This window comes from Dasypus novemcinctus, chromosome 30 (genome assembly GCF_030445035.2).
Source record: "Dasypus novemcinctus isolate mDasNov1 chromosome 30, mDasNov1.1.hap2, whole genome shotgun sequence".
NCBI lineage: Eukaryota > Metazoa > Chordata > Mammalia > Cingulata > Dasypodidae > Dasypus > Dasypus novemcinctus.
Window position 1 is genome coordinate 39,410,875 of NC_080702.1, and position 27,003 is coordinate 39,437,877.

Here is a 27,003-nt window from a genome sequence, read left to right on the forward strand (position 1 = left end):
AGAAGTTGAAGTGAATACTAAATAATAGGCAGATCACATTTTTTTTCAAGATTAGACACTAGCTCACAGCAATTATTAATCTCAAAATGCCACTCTGGTTTTCAAGTCAAAGGAATGGATGGCTCTGGAGTCAGGTGATGAAGGAGGTATTGGCCTTTTTCTAGTTCACAGAGAACACAGTAGGTTATATAAAAACTCTGGTATTATTTCCTAATATCTGGGAAAACTAATGGTTGGCAGTGGACAAAATTAACACATGGCTCTGCTAAATCAATTTTGATGAAACATATCCATAAAACATAAAATCCCTCTAAAATTTACAATGGACTTTGGTATAAATACAGAGTTGTGCATTCATCACTTCAATCAATTTTAGTGATTTTTCATTTCTCCAAAAAGAAAAATATCTATAAACAACTACAAAAAAACACACACAAAGGAATCAAGCAAAAGAACACACAAAAAGCCTACCCCTTGGTAGTCACCTCTCAATCATGTTATCCATCTCCTGCCATACATAATTGCTATTCTATTTCTGTCACTAGATTTTATTTGAATTTTCATTTTGTTTAGACTAAATATAACAATAGGTAGTAATTTCTGCCTACATTCTTTCACTTATCATTAATTATTATTAATATAAAATATATTATTATACTTTACAGTCCATAGTTTTTTTATTCTGTTTTTCCCAAATCATCCTGATACAAACATCTTAGAACATCAACATATATTTTTTACATTTCATAGAAAACATCCTTATATATGCACTATTAACAATATTAATTTTTCACAAGAAGGTTCTCTATGCTACCAAGTTCTAAGTTTTATATTTTCTTCAATTGACATAATTGACCTTGGAATTCCCTTTCAAACACTACTTTACTCATATACTAGGGCTGCTAATTACAAACACTATGATGTGCTTTCACCATTTTTATGCATTTCCAAATGTTAACAAATACACTTTTACCAAGTCTGCACATATTAAAACTCACCTTTCAAATCTATAAACTCATTCTATTTTCTAATGACTTATATTCTATCTTTTAACTCCATGAATTGCTCTTTCAGCTCAGTTCATAATATCAAATTCATACAATGTTTCAGTTTTTGTGTCTGACTTGCTTTACTCTACATTATGTTCCCTTGGTTCCTCTAGGTTGTCATATGCTTCAGGATTTCTTTCTTTTCAGAGTTGAATAATATTCCATCAAGTGTATATATCACAATATTTTTATGAGTTGCTTACCATAATTGTGAATAATGATGCTATGAACACTGCAGTGCAGATATATGTTCATATCCTAGCTCTTAGTTCCTCTGGGTATAAACCTGCGGGGAGCCGCCCGGAGCTACGTGCATTTGCGGTCTCCAGCAACATGGCGGTTTTCATAAGTACGCCTACTCCACCCCCGTGGTTCTGCCTTCTTCTTCCCCTTTCCCCAGTTTCCCGGGCAAAAAGTGTCGCACCTGCGCAACAAGATGTTGAAGCCATGACCAGCATTGAAGACTCGTAACCTATAGCAAGTGGTGTAACAGCATTTTATTGCCTTATATGGAAGAGCCACTTCATCAGCCTATCACCCCCTGCTAAATACCCTCCCCTTAGTATATATTCTGATGCTGTACCCTCAATAAATGGAGACTTGATCAGAATCCTGTCTTGTCTCCATTTCTCTCGCCTCTTGTCCCCCAATTCCCACTCCCTCTTTCAGGTGCGGGTTTGTTTGACCTGCGGGCCGGGTCATAAACCTAGTAATGGCAATGTCAGGTCACACGGCAGATCTATATCTGACCTCCTTTGTTGCCGCCTTTCTCCACCCCTCCTCCCCTTCCAGCCCCCGCCGTCCTTCCCGCCAGTCCCGCCCATATTGCCAACCCACAATCTGCCCTCTTCCCCAGTAACTGCTTACCTCAGGTCTATCCATCAGCTTCAGCCTGTCCACAGCCACCCCTTAGCCAACCCTCCCTTCATCACGCCCCTCCCTCTACCCAACCCTATATAGCTAAGTGTACTTCCGTAATCAAGCAGACCTGTTCTTGCGCTCAAGCGGTCTCCGTGGTTTTTCCCCAACCACGCGTCCCCCACGCCTGGAGAACCGGTGCTCCCTCTTGGGGCACCCCCCGCCGGTGGTTCGGCAGGAGCAAGCCCCCCCGACTCTTGGGCCTGAGCGAGGACGAAACCCTCTCGCTCAGCTACAACTGGCGCCCAATGTTGCAGCTCCTCCCCGGCCCCTCTCTGCTGCTGCTGCTGCTGTGATCGTCCTCCTCTCCAGGTAGGGACCCCTCGCCCGGACGAGCCCCAAGGGACCCCTCGCCGTCGTCCCGTCCCTATCCCGTCATGGGCGCCTCTTTGTCATTGCATCAGGCGCCGCAAGTCAGGGCCCTCGCTGCCCTGCTCGATGCCAATGGAGTCCGCATCTCCTTGCGGCAGCTCCAAAAGTACTGGGATCTCTTGCTCCCTTTTAATCCGTGGCTCGCCACCTGCCAACTCTGGAGCCCGGACACATACTCGTGACTCATAGATCGAGTCACCTCCGCCATGGAGCACGAGAAATGCACCTTCCCAGCAGGCCTCTTACCCGTTCTCGTGGCCATTCGCGCTTGTCTCCTTGGCGCTCCGACCGAAGCCATTTATGAAGCTTCTCCCAAACGGCCTCTAGACTGTGATACCGATGAGTCCGCCGACACTGACTCTCTGTCTAACCAACTTGCTGCTGCTCTCGAGCGCGAACCTCCCCGCCTGAGCTCCCCGCAGCAGACAGAAACCACTCCTGCCACTCCCCAAGATGGCGGACTTCTGCCTTCTTCCTCCACTTCTGCCCAAGATGGCGCGCATCCGGCTTCTTCTCCGCCAGTATCCTCCTCCTCCCGCCTCTACCCGCCTCTTCCTGCCCGGTCAGCATCCAGTTCGGGCCCGGAAACTGCAGGGTCGCCATCTTCCGCTAAACCGGAAGCGCCCCCCACGCCATTTTGTCCGCCGCCGGATGTAGCTGCTCCGCCATCTTGGCTGGCGCCCGGAAGGGTCCTGCTGCCATTTTGTTGTTGCCCGGAAGCCGCTAAGCCGCCATTTTCTCACCCATGTTCCGCTTATCCCTTGCCGCCGCCATACGGCAATAGCCCTTCACCTGCCTTGGCTGCTCCATCGGTCCCCGGTGCCACGCCTCCTCAAACCCCTCAGCTGTATCCGCTGAATCCGCAGCCCACGCTACAGCGACCCCAAACTTGGCTACCCTTTACAGCGGAAGAGGTCAGGACCCTCCGCAAAGCTGTAAAGGAAGATGGAATTGGCAGCCCTTATGCGCAGCAACTACTTGAGGAGTTGGGGACCCAACTCATTCTCCCATATGACTGGATTGCATTAGCCCATGCCATCCTGACGCCCGGTCAATTTATCGAATGGCGCGCCCATTACCAAGCAGCTGTTGACCGGCAAATCGTGGAGAATGCCCAGGCTAGCGTCCTCGATCCCTCCGATGCATACACGGGCACCAACAATTATGCAAACCCTCGTTCTTATCTCGAAATTGACCCAGGGTTTTGGCACCGGGTAAAGGTCCTCGTCCAGCGGTCATTCTCTCTAGTTTCCACCAAGCAGCCCACCAAGCTCACGCAGCTGCTTCAGGACTCCAATGAGACCTTCCCAGCATTTGTCGCCCGCGTCCTGGAAGCTTGTCAGCGGAAAATTTCCAGCGAGGATGCCCAATTTGCGTTAGCCAAAGAGTTAGTCATTGATGGGTGCCTTGCGCCGTTCCGGGCTGTAATCCTTCCCATACGCAACAAAGCTCTGCACGAATGGGTCCTTGCTTGCCGTGACGTCGACCCACAAGTCAAAACACTCACCGCTGCCTTTGCCTCTGCCATGGCTGTTTCATCCAGCCCCACTTCCGTCTGCTTTCGGTGCGGCCAGCCTGGCCACTTCGTCTGCGAGTGCTCCCAGCCAGGCCCAGCGCCTCGCTCAGACCCGCCGATGCGACGGCCAAGGGGCCCTTCTACGCCGTGTCCGCGTTGTGGGAAAGGTTATCACTGGGCCCGCGACTGCCGTTCCGCCCAAGGTTCCCAGCAGCCTTTAAACTTCCAGCGGGGCAGGCCTCAGCCCCACCCCCAAGAGGCCCCCAGAAAAATTCCCAAGCCATAATGTGGACAATGCCCATCACACGCTGCCAGAAACCCTCATTAGAGCTTAAGATTAATGGGCAATGGCTTGATGGGCTTCTGGATTCTGGCGCTGAAGTCTCCTGTGTTCCCTTCGAAATCGCCGCATTCAATCACTGGCCCCTTGAAACTGGCCCTCAAGTCATCGGCACTACCAGAGCCGCTGCCTCCTGGAAAACATCCCAGCCTCTGCATTGGAGCGACCGAGAAGGCCACGAAGGCCAAATTCGTCCACTCGTCCTCTCGTCAGTCCAGACCATCTTATGGGGGAGAGATGTCCTCAGCCAGCTAAAGGCCCGAATCACCACAGAAGCCTTCTCAGCTGCGCTGCCCCCCCCCCCCTTCTAGGGGCCACTGCTCCCATCTCAAAACCTGACCCTATCCCTCTGGAATGGGACACAGAGGAGCCCATCTGGGTCGAGCAGTGGCCCTTGCCAGCTCACAAATTGCAGACTCTCTCTGCCCTCGTCAAAGAGCAGCTACAAGCAGGGCATATAGAGCCGTCCACTAGTCCCTACAATTCACCAGTCTTTGTCATTAGCAAAAAGAACACCAGCAAATACCGCCTTCTCCACGACCTCCGTGAGATCAACAAACATATTAAGCCAATGGGATCACCTCAACCAGGATGCCCGCACCCCACCGCAGTCCCCCAGCATTTTCATGTGGCAACCATTGACATCAAGGACTGCTTTTTCTCTATTCCTCTTCACCCCCGGTACTGTCCACAATTCGCGTTCACGGTTCCACGCATCAACAACCAAGGCGCAGCTCAGCGATTTCAATGGCGAGTATTGCCTCAAGGCATGCGCAACAGCCCGACTATGTGCCAACTGTATGTCAACCATGCTGTTGAGCCGCTGCGCTCCAAGTTCAATCCGGAGCACACATACATCCTCCACTACATGGATGACCTCCTTTTAGCAGCGAGCTCCAGTGCGCTCCTCAATGATCTGCTCTCGGCAATAATAACGAACCTCTCCAGCCTCCGGCTTACTGTGCAGTCTGACAAAATAAACCTCCAGCCTCCTTTTCAATTCCTAGGCTTTCATTTTCATCGGTTTATCCAGCCCACAAGCCCAAAAATCCACCTCTCTCCAAGGATGACATTAACTGAGCTCCAACAGCTCTGCGGGCAAATCAATTGGCTTCGCTCAGCGCTTCCCATCACAACAGCGCAAATGCAGCCTCTCTTCGAGCTTTTGCAGACAAGGGACAGCCCTCCAATGGCGACCACTCGCAGCATCATCATCACTCCAGAGGCTCGAGAAGCCATCCAACAAGTCAGCGCCGCCCTGCAACAGTGTCGCCTGGAGCGGTTCTCCCCCACCCTTCCAATCTTGGCTTTAGTTCTGCCAATGCCAATCACTCCCACAGGTCTCTTGTGGCAAGATGGCCCTCTCCTTTTTCTGCATACGTCAAAGAGCAAACTCCTGAAAATCTGCCCTTTCATAAGAGCCTGGATCACGTTGGCCACTGACTTAGTACTTCTCTCCATACAAACGTATGGCATCCCGCCACACACTATTGTTTGGCCTTTAGATGCCAAGGAAGTTACCTCCCTCATCATGAACAATGCCCAAATGCAGAGCCTGGTAGAGCTCTTTCGCGGCTCCTTTGACAACCACTATCCTCATCACTGATTGCTGCAGGGAATGTCTCAATTGGCGTTTTCCAACCCGTTCCGTCCATTGCCCGCACGGAACCCGATCCCTTCTGCTATCACTGCCTTCACATGCCTCAAAAACGGCGTTTGCTGCCTTCATATACACTCCTGAGAATCCTGAGCCACGGCAACTGCTGTTCGCAAATGACTCTTCTGTTCAAGTGGGCGAGCTTCTAGCTGTCGCTACAGTCCTCAATCTCCACCCAGACCAGCCTCTCAACATCTTTACTGACAGCCTATACACTCTTCAGGTGTGTTGCAGCCTCCCGCTTGCTACTTTCCTACCAGGTGACTCAAACATCGATCGGGCGCTCGCCTTCGTACAGCGACTGCTTGAGGCGAGGCAGCAGCCCTGGTTCATTGCTCATATCAGAAGCCACTCTGGCCTACCAGGACCGCTGGCTCAAGGGAATGACTTCGCTGATGCTTCTGTGTCAAGCCGCCAGGTAAACCCGGTCCTCCTACATGAAAACCCTGCTGACGGGCGGCGGCTTGGAGACTTTCTTAATCAAGCCAAGCTCCTGCATTCCCAATTCCACTTCTCTGCGCACTCCATCCGGAAGCTCTTCCCAGACCTTCCCATTGAAACTTGCAACCACCTTGTGCGCGCATGCCGGACTTGCGCGCCATTGTTGCCACTTGGGCCTTTGCAGCCTCAGGGTGTTAACCCCCGCGGCCTCCGCCCGAACTCAAGGTGGCAATTAGATGTCACTCATGTCAGCACATTCGGCTGCCTCAAATATCTTCATGTGGCAATTGACACCTTTTCGCATCTGTGCTATGTAGTCCCTCTTGCGGGAGAAAGTGCTAAACACTGCATCCAGGCACTTCGCCAAGCTATTTTGTTCATGGGAATTCCATGGGATCTCAAAACAGACAACGGACCAGCATATCGCAGTGCTGCCTTCGCCAGCTTTGTGCAGATGTATCACATCACGCATCATTTTGGCATTCCATACAATCCACAGGGGCAAGGAATCGTCGAGCGCACTCACCAACAGCTCAAGCTACTTATTCAAAAAGAAAGGGCCTCTTCTCCCCACAAGGCCCCAGCCGACGTCGTGACTGCCTGCCTCATTCACCACAATCTCCTGACCTTCGATGACAATGGATTCTCCCCTACCCATAAGCACTGGGGACCCATGTGGCAGCCCTCGCAAGTTCCCCTTGTCCATTGGAAAGACCCTGCCACAAATCGTTGGCAAGATCCAGCTCCCCTCCTAGCACAGGGGAGGGGCTTTGCTTGTGTCTTTCCAGAGTCTGAGCCACAGCCGCTCTGGATTCCTGGGCGCTGCATCTGGCCTGCCACTGACCCACTAGTTCCACCGAATGATCAGCACCCTATGCCTTCAGTGAGAGATAACATTGACAGTGGATACGGCCCAGAGGTCGCCCCGTTCACCCGGATCCAGCACCAGCCATCATCAAGATGCCGCACCATCAGATGATGCCTCTACACAGCCTCGCAGCGGTTCTCTTCGTCCTGGCTTCCCTCGCTCTCCCAGCCGCTGCCAACCCAAGTCACCAGCCCTTCAATTGGACCCTCTCCCTCTGGCAACAAAAAAGGCTCCTCGCCTCGAACGTAACCGCCTCTGCCCCCTCTTTCACTACTGATGTCGCCAACCTCACTGGACGCATGAACCTTCCGTCTTATGAGTGGGGGGAACACAACCCCACTGCCACAGGTTTCTACATGTGCCCATCCTCCGCCAGAGGATGCCATGACCCAACGCACTATTACTGTCCTTCCTGGGGGTGCGAAACCATCGCCCACGGATGGTCCGGCGCCCCTAACAAAGACCCATACCTCACTCTCCAGCGTAATGCTACTCGATGGAACACCATCACACTCACAGTCAAAGACCCCAACTCCGACCTCTGGTTACGAGGCCGCATGTGGGGAGCCCGCCTGTATGCAGTAGGCTACGATTACGGTGCCATTATCACTATAAAAAAGGAGCCAATTCCCACACGTTCCACCCCAGTGGGCCCAAATCAGATTTTCAATCCTCCAAAGGCACAACCCCCTTCTCTGCCCCGCTCCACCTCGCCCGCTCCTTCGCCCGGCACCCCCCTCGCCACTGCCTCCCTCAGCTCGCACAACCCCAAGCCTCGCTTACCCCCGACTCTGTACCCCAGCCCCCTCCCATCGCCACCCTTTTAGGTCTCACTGGAGCAGGCACGGGGATCACCGCCCTTGCCCTCCGGCAGGCGGTCGATCAAGATATTACCTATCTCTCTCCTCCCATACCTGCTCCCATTCCTAGGCCCCCTTATCATTATCCTCTTAGCCCTCACTGTGGGCCCCTGGGCCATCAGAAGGATAGTCCACCTTGCCAAAGATCAAGCCAATGCAGTGTTCAGCTCCTTTGTACAAGTCCACTACCAACGCCTCGCCACCGCTGAGTCCCCCCCAGCCGTCCACCTCGCCCCTTCCGCCCGCACCACCTACTCCAGACCGCACGCCTATAGCTTCTTGTCTTCCTCCCCTCACTTCTCCCCAACTGTTCCTCCCCCTTGGGCGGGGGGTCCGGGGACATCACGAGCCCGTTTCGCTGGCAAGGCTCGGCGCGCGCCAGGCGCCGGCGTGCGCCGACCCTAAAAGCGGGCACATGCGTCCTGGCCAGATGCTATGTCGTCCGCTCACGGCCAGCCAGTCCTCGTGGTCTCCCCCTACCCCTCGTCCTATTCCAGTACCCGTCCTTATAACCTCCTTTTCCTCCTCCTCCTCATAATCCTTGCCTTTTGTTGCTGCGCACACCGAGTTATTCACACCCACAGTGCGCACCAAAACTTGTTGCCTCTATTTCCTTTTAAAAACAAAAGGAGCAATTGTTGCCGCCTTTCTCCACCCCTCCTCCCCTTCCAGCCCCCGCCATCCTTCCCGCCAGTCCCGCCCATATTGCCAACCCACAATCTGCCCTCTTCCCCAGTAACTGCTTACCTCAGGTCTATCCATCAGCTTCAGCCTGTCCACAGCCACCCCTTAGCCAACCCTCCCTTCATCACGCCCCTCCCTCTACCCAACCCTAAATAGCTAAGTGTACTTCCGTAATAAAGCAGACCTGTTCTTGCGCTCAAGCGCTCTCCATGGTTTTTCCCCAACCGCGCGTCCCCCATGCCTGGAGAACTGGTGCTCCCTCTTGGGGCACCCCCCGCCGGTGGTTCGGCAGGAGCAAGCCCCCCCGACTCTTGGGCCTGAGTGAGGACGAAACCCTCTCGCTCAGCTACACTCCTTAAAAACTTTCAAGTGGACTTACAGAGTAGCTGTGCCATACTACAGTTCCATCAATAGTGAATAAGCATTCTTATCTCTCCAAATTCTCTCCAACACTGGTGGAATCCTTTTTTTTTTTAAATCAAGACTTTCTATTAAGTGTAAAATGACATCTTGTTGTAGTTTTGATTTGCATTTCAAAAAAACTAGTGATATTGAACATTTTCTCATGTTTTATCACTATTGGATCTCTTCTTTAGAAAACTGTCCATTAAAGTCATTTGCCCCCTTTTTAAAATTTGTGTCTATTTGTCTTTACATTGTTGAGCTGTCAGATGTTTTTATATGTCATGGATATTAAAGCCTTGTCATAAGTGTGGTTTCCAAATATTTTCTCACATTAAGCAGGCTGACTTTTGATCTCCCTCACAAAGTCCTTCAGGTGCAAACATGTTTAGTTTTGAGGAAGACTCATTTATTTATATTTTCTCCCATTGCTCAGCTTGGGGATAAAGGGTTAAGAGAACTTCACATACCTAAAGACTTGAAGATGTTTCCCTATATTATCTTCAGGAAATTTCCTGAACTTTATATTTAGATATTTCATTCATTTTGAGTTGATTCTTGTGTGGGGAGTGATTTAGGGTTCCTGTTTCATTATTTTGGTTAGTAATAGTCATTTCTTCCATGACCACTTGCTGAAGAACCTGTTCTCTCTTAGTAGCATGAACTTGGTAGGATTATCAAAAATCAGTTGAACATAAAGAGGGAGCCTATTTCTGAATGATCAGTTCTGCTCCAGTGATCATTTTTTCTGTCTTTATGCCAATACCATGCTGTTCTGACCCCTGTAGCCTTGTGATGCAATTCATCATCAAGAAGCATGAGCCCTCCTCCTTCATTATTCTATTTTAGGAATTCCTTGGCTCTTCGGGGCCACTGTTCCTTCCAAATAAATTTGGTAATTGACTTTTATATTCATTTAAAGTATGCTGTTGGAATTTTTTAATATGATTATGTTGAAACTCTAAATCAGTTTTGGTAGAATTGATATCTTCATGGTATTTAACTTCTAATCCATGAACAAAGAACATACTACTAATTGCTAAGGTCTTCTTTGATTTCTTTTCACACTGCCTTTTTTTAGATTTATTTATTTTTATTTATTTCTCTCTCCTTTCTCCCCATTGTCTGCTCTCTGTGCTCATTAACTATGTGCTCTTCTGTGTCTGCTTACATTTTTTGTCAGGCAGCACCAGGAATCTGTGTCTCTTTCTGTTGTATCATTTTGCTCTGTCTGCTCTCCATCTGCATGGTGCCACTCCTGGGGGGTGGGGGGCAGCCCTTTTATCACGTGGGGCTCTTCTCCTTGTGAAGTGCACTCTTTGCACATGGGGCTCCCATACATGGCACAGTACTCCTTACCCACAGCAGCATTCACAAGGGCCAGCTTACCACATGGACCAGGAGATCCTGGGTATCATACCCTGGACCCTACCCTCCATATGGTAGGTGGACACTCTATCAGTTGAGCAATGTCTGATTCCCTCACATTACCTTTTATGACAATGAAATGAGGACTATTATTGTAGGAAGCACCAAGAGAATTTTCCAGAAAACTTCCTGCGTATCAAAAAATTGTTATACAGCAAAACTGCATCTCTGGAATAAAACTGTGATAAGTGATATTATCAGGGTTTGAATAATCAGGTATTATTATAGCCTAACCTAACATTTGCTGAATGTGCAGGAGAAGGCACGTGTGGTTTATGCAATGTGAATTGTTGCAAACATAATTAGATACTAAGTCACGTTCTGTATGTGATCTCTTTCTGGAACCAACTAACAGAAATTCTAGCATCAATTGTAAAGACTTTGATATAACAGATTTTTTCAACAAATTAATATAGTAAATGACCTATAGCTTTCATCTGGCTGATATTGCAGTTTGTATTAATTCCTCCAACACATACTATAATTCTAAATATACCAATTACCTGTAATAAATATTTTACTATTGAAATTTAAGGCTGAAGATTTCCACTCCAATACTGTATTAGGGAATAAAACAGAAAATTCAAGTTATTCAAAAGAAATTACATAAAAAGAGGTGTTTTGATGGACAAAAATTAAAGGGAAATAATTCTGGAAATTAGACCTGTAGCAGATTATCTTTCTATGCATTAATAAAAGTATCTAGATTTATCTTTCTCAGTATTTGATTTCTGTTAATCAGGAGAAAATTTCTAATTTCGAGGCAAATGATCCTTTTATAAAGAGAAGTTGTCTCAGCAGGAGAGATTGTTTAAGGTCTGCTTTATATCCTTGTTTCTAAGACTGTAGATTAAGGGATTCAGCATGGGAATGTTCACACAATATGTCAGTGAGGGTATTGTACTTGCCCTTGAGTTTTGGGTAGCAGCAGAACTAAGATACACTCCAAAACATGTATCATAAAATAAAGTGACTACTGAGAGATGAGACCCACAAGTAGAAAATACTTTATTCTGGTCCCCAAATGATGAAATTCTCAATATGAAAGTTAGAACCTTAGAGTAAGAGAAAAGGATCCTTATGAGTTGGATAACACCAAGAAATCCAGCTGCAAAATACCTCACTTGGTCATTGCGGAAACGATCAAAATAAGCACATTGGAATACTTAAGTTCACAGAAAAAGTGGAGAATTTCCAAATCTTCAGAAAAAGACAATCTTAAAACTATTAGTCAATGTAAAAGAGAGTCCAGAACTCTGAATAATAGGCATGCCAGCAGCAGGAAGTCACAGAGCCAGCAGTTCATGGTGACTGGGTAGTGCAGGGGGTGACAGATAAAAATACATCTGGTGGAGGTAGTTTATATAAGCCATGATTTTCTTTCTCTCTTGATATACAGTAGCATTTTGGGGACAGTAAAGGAGGTGATGATATCTGTAAAAAACAGGTGAGACAGGAAGAAATATGTGGGCATGTGGAAATGGGAGTCTGAGATGTTGGCCAAGATGATGAACAGCTTCTCCTTGAAGGTGACCAGGTACATGGGCAGGAGGGGCTGCACTTCAGTGTCTTCTGAGAGGTCCAGGAAGATAAATTCTGAAACATGTGTTTGGCCTTCTGGCTCCACGTAGCTAATGAAACAGCTGGAAAAGCGACCAAAGCAATGCAAATTTAGCCACAATCAGTGGTCACCAAATTATCATAAATGCTCTGATTTGTAAGCACATTTTGCTAATAATTTCTTCTGATAGCTAGTAGGAAGATTAGATAGATAGATAGATGGATAGATAGATAGATAGATAGATAGATAGATAGATAGATAGATAGGTAGATAGATAGGTGACTAGATAGAGAGATAGATGTATATTGGGAAAAATTAGTAGAGTATTGCTCAAAACTAAAAGTGAAATATCATGCATGACACTTTGTTAATTAGCAATGTTTTACTGGTCAGCAGTTTTCATATTTCAGAAGGCATAATGAGAACTAAAATAGTTGGCATATTAGGGGAATGTCTCTAACAGATAAGAACAGATGCTTTCGGGGAATATTGTGCTCCTCCCTGGGAAGGTTGGCCATATCTTGGGGATGAAGCATAACCCTTGGAATGTGCTCCCTGGGAGTGTTGTGTTCTTCCCTGAGGAGACTGGCCACTTCCTTGGGAATTGATGGAGTACTTTCAAGTTGGTATCTATAGTATCCAGTTCATTAATCATGACCTCAGGAAAAGAGTTAATCTCTGATGGAGCAGGTTGAAGTCCCACCCAGGGAGAGCATGTTCTGCACAGGTGTTATTTCCAATCAAGACATTGGCATTGGCTGCTGCTTCTGGTCTTCCTAGCTGTGAGCTGGATGGTGGTGAGTTTGCGCATGCAACTATTCTATTTTTATGTCATTTTGTGACTCTGATCAATATTGCTTTAATCATCCAAATGATCATATAATTCTTGTTTCTCACACTAATTGTCAGTATAGTCTTCTTAAGCTAGATATGTTTGTTTGTCTGTTTGTTTATTTATTTATACTGCATCCAATTGGGAATTTGGCCAGAGGTGGGCTAGGTATATCAATGTTTCCCCCAGTTTGGTGAGCTTAGGAATGTATGTATGCATATCGTGAGGGACTGGAATATTGCAGTTGAACCCCTGTTTATAGAAAATCCTTCACTTATTTTGTACACTTTCAATGAACAAAGATTCACTATCTAGATCTAGCTGTATATATTTACATTTCATCCAAACAGGCTCTGGCCACAGGTGGGCCAAGTATGTCGTTGTGTCACCCAGTTTGCTGAGCTTATAACTATATGTATGTATGTCATAAAGAATTATGATGTAGCAGTTGCACCCCTATTTGTAGACAATCCTTTCCTCATTTTACATTCTTCCAATTATTAATATAATGTTAATAAAATAAATAAATATATGTCTGTGTATTGCTTTCTTATTGTTGAGTTATTATATCAAAGTGTTAGCAAAGCATTTCCTCTGTTACATCAGTTCCTTTCTATTTTGGCTCTCATTGAGAGTGAGGTCTGTTCTCCTCCTAGGATTTGATCTTAACCTGGTTTCCCAGGTACTAGGTGAGGGAAGGTTACACATAGACCACCTTAAAAGACAAAGCTGAAGTGCATCTTAGCAACCTCATTTGCTGTTTCTGTTGTAGTAGAAAAAAACACTTAGTTTTGTAGTCTACCATCCCTCCCCAGGGTATGAAGTGGGCAGGTTTAGGAATAAGAGCTAAGAAGGAGACCTGGGTTAAACATGTCTTTCACCTGGTGTGGGGTGAAGACTATGAGAAGTCACCCCTAAATTAATTTGGTGGTCTCATTAATTAAAGGATTTTTTCTCCTACTGCTCTCAGGCAAGGTGGCTATTCCTTTATCTTACAAGCATGTTTATTAACTACTTAGAAAATGAAGATTACTAGAACATTTAACATGTTCAATTTCCCCTTGCGTATTATTTAGAATAGACAAAATACCATCACAATCATCAAGTATATAAGTACAATACTTAGTATTACTTAATGCACAGCACAATGCCTAAGTTTCTCTTTGAGTTGCATTTTTTAATTTTTTACTTACTTATTTAATTAATTTTTAAATATTATATTAAAAAATATGAGGTCCCAATATACCCCACAGCCCCCTCACCCCACTATTCCCCCCATAGCAACATTCTCCTCCATCATCATGAAACATTGATTGCATTTGATGAATACATCTCTGAGCATAGCTGCACCTCATGGTCAATGGTCCACATCATAGCCCACACTCTCCCACATTCCATCCAGTGGACCATGGGAGGATCTACAATGTCCGGTAATTGTCCCCGCAGCACCACCCAGGACAACTCCAAGTCACGAAAATGCCTCCACATATCACCTCTTCCTCCCATTCCCCATACCCAGCAACCACCATGGCCACTTTTTCCACACCAATGTCACATTTTCTTCAATTACTAACCACAATATTTCATGAATAGAATATCAGTTAGTCCACTCTAATGCATATTCTATGCTTCCATCCTGTGGATCTTGGATTGGTTGTGTCCATTCCACATCTATGTCAAGAGGGGCTTAGATTCCACATGGATGCTGCTTGCAATCCTCCTGCTTTAAGTTGTAGGTACTCTTGGCTCCATGGTGTGCTGGTTGACATTCTTCAACTCCATGTTAGCTAAGTGGGGTAAGTTCAATAAACTTGAGTGTAGGAGCTGATGTCTGTTGAGGTCCAGGGCCTGGCTATCATATGGTCAGTACAGAGATTCAGATCCCCTGAGTATATGTCAAACACCAGCACCAAATACAATTCTGGTAAAGTAACAGGAAAGGCTTGTGAAAAGAGATCACATCTGAGGCCAGCTCCATCACACAGAAACACCAACTCCAAAGAAGGGCCAACTGACATGGCAGTGAACCCCATCTGCCATGACCATAAAACCTGTGGGTCTCTGTAGCCCTCAGAAGAACCAATAACTGGGGTTGTATCTACTTTATCTGTCTCTGGGACTCTGCTCAGGTGTGCATAAGGGCAACCCCTCTGTTAACCTCCCGAATTTTTTTAGAGACTCATAGCCATATAAACTCATTTGTCCTTTCCATTTCCCCCTTGATTTAGGTCAAAAAGCATTTTTAACTCCTGTTATTATATGTAGATAGAGATATTCTCCTGGTCCAAATAAAAGTTGACCCTTTTATTCAAGGTCATTTTCTAGTTACATCATCAGCTGGTACTTGGTAGTGATCCCTCGGCACAGGGAGGCTCATCCCCAGGAGTCAGGTCCCACGCTGGGGGGAAGGCAATGCATTACATGCTGAGTTTGACTTCAAGACTGGCCACATTTCAGTAACACAGAGGCTCTCAGGAGGGAACTCTTAGGCACACTGCTGCTCTAGCCTTGTTCTTATTTCAGGTGCACATGCTCACAAGGATAGTCATTAGTATCAGGGGCTCATTGTTGGACCTTCATTCCTTTTTGATCTTTGCCATTGCACTTGGGGGATTGTTGCTGTTCCTTTAGGGATTGTGATAGAGCTCCCCTGGCTAGGAACTCAGCACTCCCTCAGTTGTTGTTTTTAATTGTTTCCACTATGAAAATATCCAAACATTTTTATGTACCCTGGATATATGCCCTGTAGAACTCCCTGCCTACCATGTGTCCCCTGTTAATAACATCCCACACCAGTATTCCTCCGCTGCCATTGTTGAACCACTCTGTGATCCAAAACTTCCCGAAAAGTAAAGCGCAATATATTGCCAGTTTCCCTTAATAGTAAAATGGAATATAGTGATGAGTTTAAAGTTTAGATATAGAATACATATTAATTTGGAAAAATTCTACATCCTACCTTTTTCTTTTCTTTTTTTCTAATTATTAAACTTATTTTCAAAAGAGTTTTAGATCACAGTAATACATATATACAATATACAGTACTCCCACATATCCAACATAAAACCTTTTCCCTTCCACAGCAATAATCTTTTAACATGTTCATACCATATTTACAGAAACTGATGTACAGATATTAAGACAATAGCTTTCAAACAAGGTAATATTTGTGTTTACATTGTGGTTTATATTTTAGACTATACAATTTCCTAAATTTTCAGTTATCATTCGTTTAACGTTATGATATACATTTTATCCTATCAGCCCCTGTATATTTTTGGTGTAACTTTACATGTCATATCCATCCTTGCGTTCTCTTGTGAAACACTTCTATTGCCCTCACAGTTACACTGGTTCCATCTATTCAATACCTATTTCCCCCTTCCATTTAGGGCCCACAGTGACAGTTAATCTTCATTTCTTGAAGAGCCATGTTCAGGGATACTTGCAACAGTGTTGAGGGCTTGACATGCTCAACTGCCCGAATGCCCTGGGAGACACCATTTCTCTTGAGCTATACAGTTCCCTCTATTTCATGGCCTCAGTCCTGCCCAGGATGTGGGTATACCTTTACTCTCATCATATGGTCTCTACCCAATGATATAACCCACTCTGGCAAAATGAGCACTCACATATTCCCTAGGGGTCTGTCCTGAGTCAGATTAACCCCTTTAAGTATCTTAACAGGCAACTTTCCTTATTATATTTTTGAAAAGGTTTTCTCAGCATTATACTCTCAACCAAATACCTGACAATCTCTGTTTGTATGTTGCCCCACCCTCCCCCTAATTTCTTGGGCAATATTACCCATCCTCCCATCCCTAGTCCCCTCAAGCCTGCAAAGCCCCAATTAAAGGTGACCCTATTCACCCATTTTATCCCTTCCTTGTATGCATACTTACCTCCAGCTTATCATAGATTTCACCCATGTAAATGTCACCTTACATTCTTCCTCTACCCCCCCACCCCCCGATTTACTGTAAGCCTATCATCCAGTTGCTAGCTCTCTGAGGCAGCTTGGTTTACTTATTTCATATCATTGAGGTCATGTAGTATTTGTCTTTCAATGCCTGGGTTGCTTCACTCAGCATAAGGTTCTCAAGATTCATCCATGTTATCAAGTGTGTTTGTAGTGTATTTGTTCTTAAAGCTGAGTAGTATTCCATTGTATGTATATACCGCTTTTTATTGATCCATTCATCTGCTGTTGGGCATTTGGGTTAATTCCAACTTTTGGCGATAGTGAACAATTCTGCTATGAAAATTGTTGTGCACATATTGGTTTGTGCCCTTGTTTTCATTTCTGCTGGGTATATACCCAGCAGTGGAATTGCTGGGTCATATGGCAAATCTATGGTTAGTTTTTTCAGAAATTGCCAAACTGTCCTCTAGAATGGTTGGATCCTCCTTCATTCCCACCAGAAGTGGATGAGTGTTCCCATTCCTCCACATCCTCTCCAGCATTTGTAGCCTTCTGTTTCTTATCATAGGTGCCAATCTTATAGGAGTGACATGGTATCTCATTGTAGTTTTGATTTGCATTTCCCTGATAGCTAGAGATTTGGAGCATTTTTTCATGTGCTTTTTAGCCATTTGTATTTCTTCTTTGGAGAAGTGTCTGTTTAAATCTTTTTTCCATTTTTTAAATGAGTTGTTTGTCTTTTTATTTTCAAAATATAGGATATCTTTATATATGCAAGTTATAAGTCTCCTATCCGATATATGGTTACCAAATATTTTCTCCCATTGTGTAGGCTCCCTTTTTACTTTCTTGACAAACTCCTTTGAGGGACAGAAGCTTTAATTTTGAGGACGTCCCATTGATCTATTTGTCTTTTGCTTCTCGTGCTTTTGGTGTGATGTTCATGAAGCCATTTCCTATTACAAGATCTTGTATATGCTTCACTATACTGCTTTCCAAAGTCTTTATGGTCTTGGCTTTTATATTTAGGTCTTTGATCCATCTTGAGTTGATCTTTTTATAAGGTGTGAGATGGTAATCCTCTTTCACTCTTTTACATGTGGATATCCCATTCTCAAGGCACCATTTGTTGAATAGGCTTTTTTTCCCAGTTGAAAGGTTTTGGTGGTTTTATCAAACATTATATGGCTATATATATGAGGATCTATGTCAGAACTCTCAATTCGATTCCATTGGTCTGTGTGTCTGTCCTTATGCCAATACCCTGCTGGTTTCACTACTGTAAGTTTGTAGTATGTTTTGAAGTTAGGAAGTGCGGCGGCTTGCTTGGTCGGTAGAAGTGGGGTCTGGCTGCGGACGAGGGGTCAGTCCAGCTTAGGATGAGGGGTCGGTCCCACTTGGGACGAGGGGTCGGTCCGGCAGCAGACGAGGGGTCGGTCTCACAGGGGTTGCGCAGTTTGGCTGACGGGGTCGCCCGGTGAAGCCGGCGACGAAGGGGTCGCCCGGAGAAGCAGGCGATGAACTGGGGACAAGGGAGGCCAGGCCCTTGTCGGGGGCTCTCAGGACTGGAGGGCGCACGGCAGAAGAACTACCGCAGAGACAAGGTAAACACGCAAGTCCACTTTATTGAGGGAGAGGCAACAGTTTTATAGGGGCTGGGGAAGGCTGATTGGTCGAAGCCACGCCCTGTTCTGATTGGTTGCCGGCAAAAGGTCAGTGGGCGGTACTGGATGGGGGAGGGGTGGTGATTAGGGATTGGCTGTTGCTGTTGCTGGGGGAAGGGGCAGGGTTTAGGGATTGGTGGCTGCTGTTGCTGGGGTGGAGGGCAGACTTGAGTTTCCCGCCCACACCTGGCTGTTGCTGCTGTCGGGGGAGGGGAAAAGGGCAGACTGGAATTTCCCGCCCTGCGCCTGCACAGGGAGAAAGAAGAAGAAGGGTGCCGCCCCACAGGCATTGTGTGGAGCCATCCGGGAGGAGGGGCGGCCACAGAAGCATGGCTGCCGAGAAGGGGAGACCCAAGGGCACTCTGCGCCCATGCCGAGTTCCCTTCAGGGGTGGCGGTGAGTCCGACCAGCCACCCTATTATGGGGGCAGCAGCTTGGCCTACCGCGGCCGCTCCCCTGCCAGGCCAGCAAACCATGCTTCAGCCCGAGGGGTGACCGCAAGGTAGCGCTATTCCTCCCATTTGATTTTTCTTTTTGAATATGGCTTTGGCTAGTCAGGGCCTCTTTCCTTTTCAAATAAATTTCATATTTAGTTTTCCTAGTTCCTTAAAGAAGGCTGTGTTGATTTTTATTGGGATTGCACTGAATGTGTAGATCAGTTTTGGTAGGATAAACATCTTAATAATATTTAGTCTTCCTATCCATGAACAGGGAATATTCTGCCATTTATTTAGGTCTTATTTGATTTCCTTGAACAATTTTGTGTAGTTTTCTGTGTATAAATTTTTTACATCTTTAGTTAAATTTATTCCTAGGTATTTGAATTTTTATTGACTATTGTAAATGGTATTTGTTTCTTTATTTCCTCCTGAGCTTGCTCATTATTGGTGTAAAGAAATGCTACTGATTTTTGTGCATTGTTCTTATACCGTGTGACATTACTAAACTCATTTATGAGTTCTAGAAGTTTTGTTGTAGACCTCTCCAGGTTTCCTATGTATAGCATCATGTCATCTGCAAATAATGTAATTTTGACTTCTTCCTTTCCAATTTGAATGCCTTTTATATATGGTTCTTGCCTCAGTGCTCGAGCAAGTACTTATAAGGCAATGTTAAATAGAAGGGAAGAGAGTGGACATCCTCATCTTGTAACTGATCTTAGAGGGAAGGATTTTAGGATTTCACCATAGTAAACAGTGTTGTCTGTGGGTTTTTCATATACACTCTCTATCATGTTCAAAAAATTTCCTTGTATTCCACCTTTTGGAGTGTTTTTATCAAGAAAGCGTGCTATATTTTCTCAAATGCATTTTTCTGCCTCTATAGATATAATCATGTGATTTTTTTTCTTCAATCTGTTTATATGGTGTATTACATTGATTGATTTTCTTATGTTGAACCATCCTTGCTTACCTGGAATGAATCCTACTTGGTCATGGGGTATAAGTCATTTAATGTGTTGTTGAGTACGGTAGCAAGTATTTTGTTGAGTGTTTTTGCGTCTAGGTTCATTAGAGAAATTGGTCTGTAATTTTCCTTTCTTGTGTTGTCTTTGTTTGGCTTTGGTACTAGGGTAATGTTGGCATCATAGAATGAGTTCGGTAATGTTCCTTATGTTTTGAATTTTGGAAGAGTTTTAGCAGGGTTTGTGTTAGTTCTTTCTGGAATGTTTTGTAGAATTCACCTATAAAGCCATCTGGCCCTGGGCTCTTCTTAGATGGGAAGTTTTTAATGACTGATTCTATCTCTTTAATTGTGATTTTTTTTGAGATCATCAATTTCTTCTTTCATCTATATAGGCTGTTTATGTGTTTCTAGTAATTTGTCCATTTCCTCTGAATTGTCATTTTTGTTGGAATATAGTTTTTCAACGTATCCTCTTATGATAGTCTTTATTTCTGTGGGGTCAGTGGTGATATCTCCTTTTTCATTTCTTATTTTGTGTATTTCCAAATTCTTTTTTTTTTGGTTAGTCTCACTAAGGGTTTTTCAATTTTATTGATCTTCGCAAAGAACCAACTCTTGGTCTTGCTTATCTTTTCAAGTGCTTTCTTATTTTCTATTTCATTTAGTTCAGCTCTCATCTTTGTTATGTCTTTCTTTCTTCTTCCTATGGGATTATTTTGCTGTTTTTTTACTAATTCTTCCAAATGTGCAATTAGTTCTTCAATTTTTGCTCTTTATTCTTTTTTGATGTATGAATTTAAGGCTATAAATTTCCCTCTCAGTACAGCTGTTGCTGCATCCCATAAGTTTTGGTATGTTGTGTTATCATTATCATTAGTTTCAAGGTAGTTATTAATTTCTTTTGAGATTTCCTCTTTGACCTACTGTTTTTCTAAGAGTGTGCTGTTTAATTTCCATATCTTGGTGTTCAATCTCGGCCTGTGGACCTTGCAGATTTCCTGCTTCTCCCCACTGTGGAGAGAGATATTATTTTGTATGATTCTGATCTTTCTGAGTTTATTGAGCCTTTCTTTGTGGCCTAGCATATGTTCTATCTTGGAGAATGATCCATGTGTACTTGAGAAAAATGTATGTCCTGCTCTATTTGGGTGTAATAATCTGTATATGTCTATTAGATTTAGCTCATCTAAGATAATGTTCAAATATTTTGTTTCTTTAATGATTCTCTTTTGAGATGTTCTGTCCAAAGTTGATAGTGGTATATAAAAATCATCCACTCTAATTCTGGAGGCATCTATTCTTTCACTTAGTTTTTCCAGTGTTTACTTTGTGTATTTGGAGGCACCCTTGTTAGGAGCATAAATATTTATGATTATTTGTCCTTCTTGAGAGTTTGCCCCTTTCACTAATATGTAGTATCCTTCTTTGTCTCTCACAATTGTTTTGCATTTAAAGTCTATTTTGTCTGATATTAATATAACTAGTCCTGCCTTTTTTTGGTTATTGTTTGCTTGTAAGATTGTTTTCCAATCATTCACTTTCAACCTCCATGCATCCCTGGATCTAAGATGTGTTTCTTGTAGACAGCATATGGATGGGTCATATTTCCTTATCCAGTGTTCCAGTCTGAATCTTTTGATAGGTGAGTTTAATCCATTGACATTCAGTGTGTTTACTTTCAAGGAATTATGTTAGCCATATATTGATTGGACTTGCATTTGTCATATTTGGTTTATTTTTTTCCTTCTGTTTTTGTCATTTTTGTTCCTCTTACACTCTCCTTCAAGTCTGCCTCTCCTGTTTTTTCCTTTCTTCCTGCAGAACTTTCTTTAGTATTTCTTGAAGTGGAGGTTTCTTGTTGGCATACTCTTTCAATTTCTGTTTATCTGTGAATATTTTGAACTCTCCCTTATTTTTGAATGCTAGTTTAGCTGGGTAGAGTATTCTTGGTTGGAAATTTTTTTCTTTTAGTACCTTTACTATATTATACCACTGCCTTCTTGCCTCCATGGTTTCAGATGAGTAATCAACACTTAATCTTATGAGGCTCCCTTGTATGTGATGGTTTCCTTTTCTCTTGTTGCTTTTAGAATTTTCTCTTTGTCTTGAGTGTCAGATAATTTGACAAGTATATGTCTTGGGTTGGGCCTGTTGGGGTTTATGATGTTTGTCGTGCATTGTGCTTCCTGAATATGTACATCCATCTCTCTCAGTAGATTTGGGAAGTTTTCAGCCATTATTCCTGCAACACCCCTTCTGTCCCCTTTCCCTTCTCTTCTCCTTCTGTGATGCCTATAATACGTATGTTCATGCATTCTGCATTGTCATTCAGGTCCCTAAGTCCTAGCTGGATTTTTTCTATCTTTTTATTGACCAATTCTACTATCTGTTTGATTTTTGATGTACTGTCTTCCATGCCGCTAATTCTCTCCTCTGTCTCTTCTAATCTGCTGCTATTTGCTGCGAGTGTATTTTTGATTTCTTGAAGTGTGGTGTTCATTCCCATCAAATCTGTTATCTTTTTGCGTATGTCTGCAATTTTCTCTCAAAGTGTTTTCTTCATATTGTTAAAGTCTTCCTCTACTTCATTAAGTTGGTCTCTAATATACGTTTTGAGATCCTTAATTACTTGTTCCATGTTCTCCTTTTCTTTCTGGTTTTTAGTTTTTTCATTGTATTTGGCCATCTTTTCCTGATTATTGGTTTGATTTGTAGTTTTTTATTTCTACCTGGTCATCATTTTATCTTGACCAGTTTAATCCGTTCCTTAGCTTCTTTGTCTAGTCTTGGTGATTTATTAGTTTTTGTTCTTGCATAAGTGTTATGTCTTCTCTTTGTCACTTTTTTCTTCTTATTCTAATTTCTTATTGCTGGCTGAGTTCACTTTGAAGGAATATATTAGGGCCAGGGAAAGGAAATTGTGTTAGAAAAGAAAATGTGTATAGTAGTGTTGGTAGTAAATGTTAGCAGAGCAGCAATGTGATACATGGGAGAATGAATATTAGATTCATGTAAGTTGTGGAGAGTTATAGCAGTAAGAAGAGCACCTATAATGAGATGGTCAACTGAATATAGGGAGGAATATAGTATGAATTAAAAAGCCAATATTTTCATAAGAGAGGGAAAAAGAAAAGAAAGACAATAATATCGAGTGGATAAAAGACAGAGAACAGAGGAAAGGTATTGGAAATTGAAAGTTAGACAGTTTGGGGACCAAAGAAAGGGAGGTGGACTGTAAGAGAGACAGAAAATGATGGAGGATATCAAGATGTGGGTGAAAGGGGAAAGTGTAGGTGGCCAAAATCAAATCACACAAAAATGAGGAAATGGAGGATGAGGAAACACAGCAAATGTGAGCCACTCCCTGCAGCACCTATTGTATAAATAAAATAAAATAAGAAGAAAAAGAGAAAAAAGAAAAAAAAAGAGAAGAAAAAAAGGGGCGTGGACCAAGCAAAGGAGGGAAACAAGCAAGAAAAAAAAGAAGAAAGAAAAAAAAAATCCTAAATAAACGAAAAAGGACCTTGGGGGATACAATGGGAGAAAACACCAGGAGATAATGCAATATTAGCAACCAAGACAATAAAAAAAGAAAAAAAGGTAAAAAAAACCCACAAACGCCAAGTGCTAGAACAGTCAAGGTTCTCAGATGGACCTCAGGGCATGGTAGATTCAGGCATGGGAAATCTGTGATATTGCAAACTCAAGACGTGTGAGTCTTTGGGGTGTGGGCCACCAGGGTTTAGGGGATACAGACCTGGGAACCATGCATCCAGTTAACAGGTAGTCTGGGAGTGCTGCAGTGTAAGCAGCCTTCAGGTTTCCCTGAAGCTCAGCACCAGCCCTAGGGGGAGGGGTCACGCCCACAAACTCTCCCCTTTGTGTCAGAAACACAAAATTCCACCTCTCACAAGAATCTATTTTTTTTTTTTTTGGTTTACATTATGGTTTATATTTTAGACTTTTCAATTTTCTAAATTTTTATTTACATTTTAATCTATAGATTTTTATACATTTTTGGTGAGATTTAACATATCTTATATTCATCATTGCATGATCTCATGGAACACTTACATTGCCCCCAGTTACCCTGCTTCCATCTATTCTTTTTTTTTTAAGTTTTTTATATCAATTTTATTTTATTTTATTTTTTCAAATTCTACTCAATTTATTCATTTTTTAAAAAATATATTACATTAAAAAAATTTCAGGTCCCCATTCACCCCCATTGCCTCTACTCCACCACATCCCCCACAATAACACTCTCCCCCATCATCATGTCACATCCTTTGTGTCTGATGAGTACATCTCCGGGCATCGCTGCACCCCATGTCCCGTGTTCCACACCTATGTCATTGTCTCACCAAGTTGACTTCAGGACACCTCCCCCTGCAAGCCCCTGAAACAGCCTGCTGGGGGCACCACTCTACTACAAACAATTCAGGGACCACCAAAGATGGGACGCCAGCCCTAGGTGGAGGGGCTCCAGCCGCAAGCTCTGATCTCCGTGTCAGAAACCCAAAATTCCACATCTTGCAAAAATCTCTCCTGTCTTGGTCTCACCAAATTGGCTTCCAGACACATCCCGCCCTGCAATCCTCCAAAACAGCCTGCTGGGGGCGCCAGTGTAATACAAACAGTTCAAGAACCACTGGAGATCGACCACCAGGTGTTCCACACCTATGTCATTGTCTCACCAAGTTGACTTCAGGACACCTCCCCCTGCAAGCCCCTGAAACAGCCTGCTGGGGGCACCACTCTACTACAAACAATTCAGGGACCACCAAAGATGGGACGCCAGCCCTAGGTGGAGGGGCTCCAGCCGCAAGCTCTGATCTCCGTGTCAGAAACCCAAAATTCCACATCTTGCAAAAATCTCTCCTGTCTTGGTCTCACCAAATTGGCTTCCAGACACATCCCGCCCTGCAATCCTCCAAAACAGCCTGCTGGGGGCGCCAGTGTAATACAAACAGTTCAAGAACCACTGGAGATCGACCACCAGCCCTAGTGGGAGGGGATCTAGCCGGAAGCTCTGATCTCCATGTCGGAAACCCAAAATTCCACGTCTCGCAAGAATCGCCTAAATCTCTGTTTCACCAAATTGACTTCCAGACACCTCCCACACTGCAAGCCCCCTAATAGCTCACTCAGGGCTTGGGAACTCCCCAGCACGGTAAAGCCTCCAAGAATCACCACTGCCAGCCTGCCAGACCCAGGGGGAAGCATCCCACACACAACCCCAATCTCTGTGAAAGAGACCCAAAATTCTTCCTTTTACAATAATCTTCTCTGTCACTGTCCCACTAAATTGATGTCCAGACACCTCCTGCCCTGCAAACACCCAAAACAGCCCAGTCCAGCAAAATTCCAACCCTATTCAGCCACCTCTTTATAAGAGAAATTATAAGGTGCACTCACTCAGACACCATCTTGCTCCACCATCTAAGCTGCAATTTTTAATTGCATGTTAGTTCTTTTGTTTTTTTTATTGACTTTGTAATAATATTACATTAAAAATATATATGTGAGGTCCCATTTAATCCCACCACCCCACCCCACCTCTCCCCCCCCCCCCCCCAGCAACACTCGTTCCCATCATCATGACACATCCATTGGATTTGGTAAGTACATCTTTGGGCACCTCTGCACCTCTTAGTCAATGGTCCACATCATGGCCCATACTCTCCCCCATTCCATCCAGTGGGCCCTGTGAGGATTTACAATGTCTGGTGATTGCCTCTGAAGCACCATCCAGGGCAGCTCCATGTCCCAAAGATGCCTCCACCTCTCATCTCTTCCTGCCTTTCCCCATACCCATCAGCGACCATGTCCACTTTTCCCAATCCAATGCCACCTCTTCTATGTGGACATTGGATTGGTTGTGTCCATTGCACCTCTATGTCAAGAGGAGGCTCAGATTCCACATGGATGCTGGATGCAATCCTCCCACTTTCAGTTGTAATCACTCTAGGCTCCATGGTGTGGTGGTTGTCCTTCTTCAACTCCATCTTAGCTGAGTGTGGTGAGTCCAATAAATCAGATTGTAGGTGCTGGAGTCTGTTGAGGCTCAGGACCTGGCTATCACATTGTCAGTCCAGAGATTCAAATCCCCTAAATATATCTTAAACCCCAACATTAACTGCACCTTCAGCACATTAGCATGAAAGTCTTATGAAGGGAGATGTCATCTGAGTCCAGATTCATCACACATAAACGCCATTTCCAAAGAGGGGCCATCTGACCTGGTAGTTAACCCCATCGGCCATGACCATAACTCCCATGGGTCTCTTTAGCCCTCAAAGGAACCAATATCTGGGGGTTGTATCTGCTTTATCTGTCTCTCTGACTCTGCTCAGTTGTGCATAAGGGCAATCCTTCTGCCAGCCTCCAGAATCTTTTTTAGAGACTCGTAGCCATATAAACTCATTTCTCCTTTCCATTTCCCACTTACTTTAGGTCAAACAGCATTTTAAAGTCGTGCTATTTTATGTAGACAGGGATATTCTGCTGATCCGCATTGAACCTTCCATATAAGGTCATTTTCCAGTTGCATCATCAGTTGGTAGTTGATAGTGGTCCCTCGGTGCCAGGGAGGCTCATCCCCGGGTGTCATGTCCCACGCTAGGGGGAAGGCATTGCATTTACATGCTGAGTTTGGCTTCGAGACTGGCCACATTTGAGTAACATGAAGGCTGACAGGAGGAAATTCCCAGGCACAATGTTGCTCTAGGCCTTGTTCTTATTTTAGGCTTATCAGCTCACAAGCATAGTCATTAGCATCAGGGGCTCACTGTTGAACCCTCACTCCCTCCCGGTCCCCGCCACTGCACTTGGGAGACTGTCGCTGCTCCCCTAGGGACCACGACAGAGCACCACTGACCAGGAACCCAGTACGCCCCCTGCTGTGGTTTTTAATTGTTGCCACTATGAGTATATCCAAACATTACCATGCACCCTGGACATATGTTCTGTACAGCTCCCTGTCAGCCATATATCACCTGTCAATGGCATCCCATACCAGTATCCCTCCATTGCCATTGTTGAAACACTCTGTGATCCAGAACTCCCCGAAATTTGAAGCC

At 44.4% G+C, this 27,003-nt stretch overlaps 1 pseudogene; it reads left to right on the forward strand.

The window, feature by feature from the left end:
* Nucleotides 1-2,831: 2,831 nt before the first annotated feature.
* The window catches only part of LOC131276819 (vomeronasal type-2 receptor 116-like), an 80,137-nt pseudogene continuing 55,965 nt past the window's right edge, over nucleotides 2,832-27,003 (forward strand).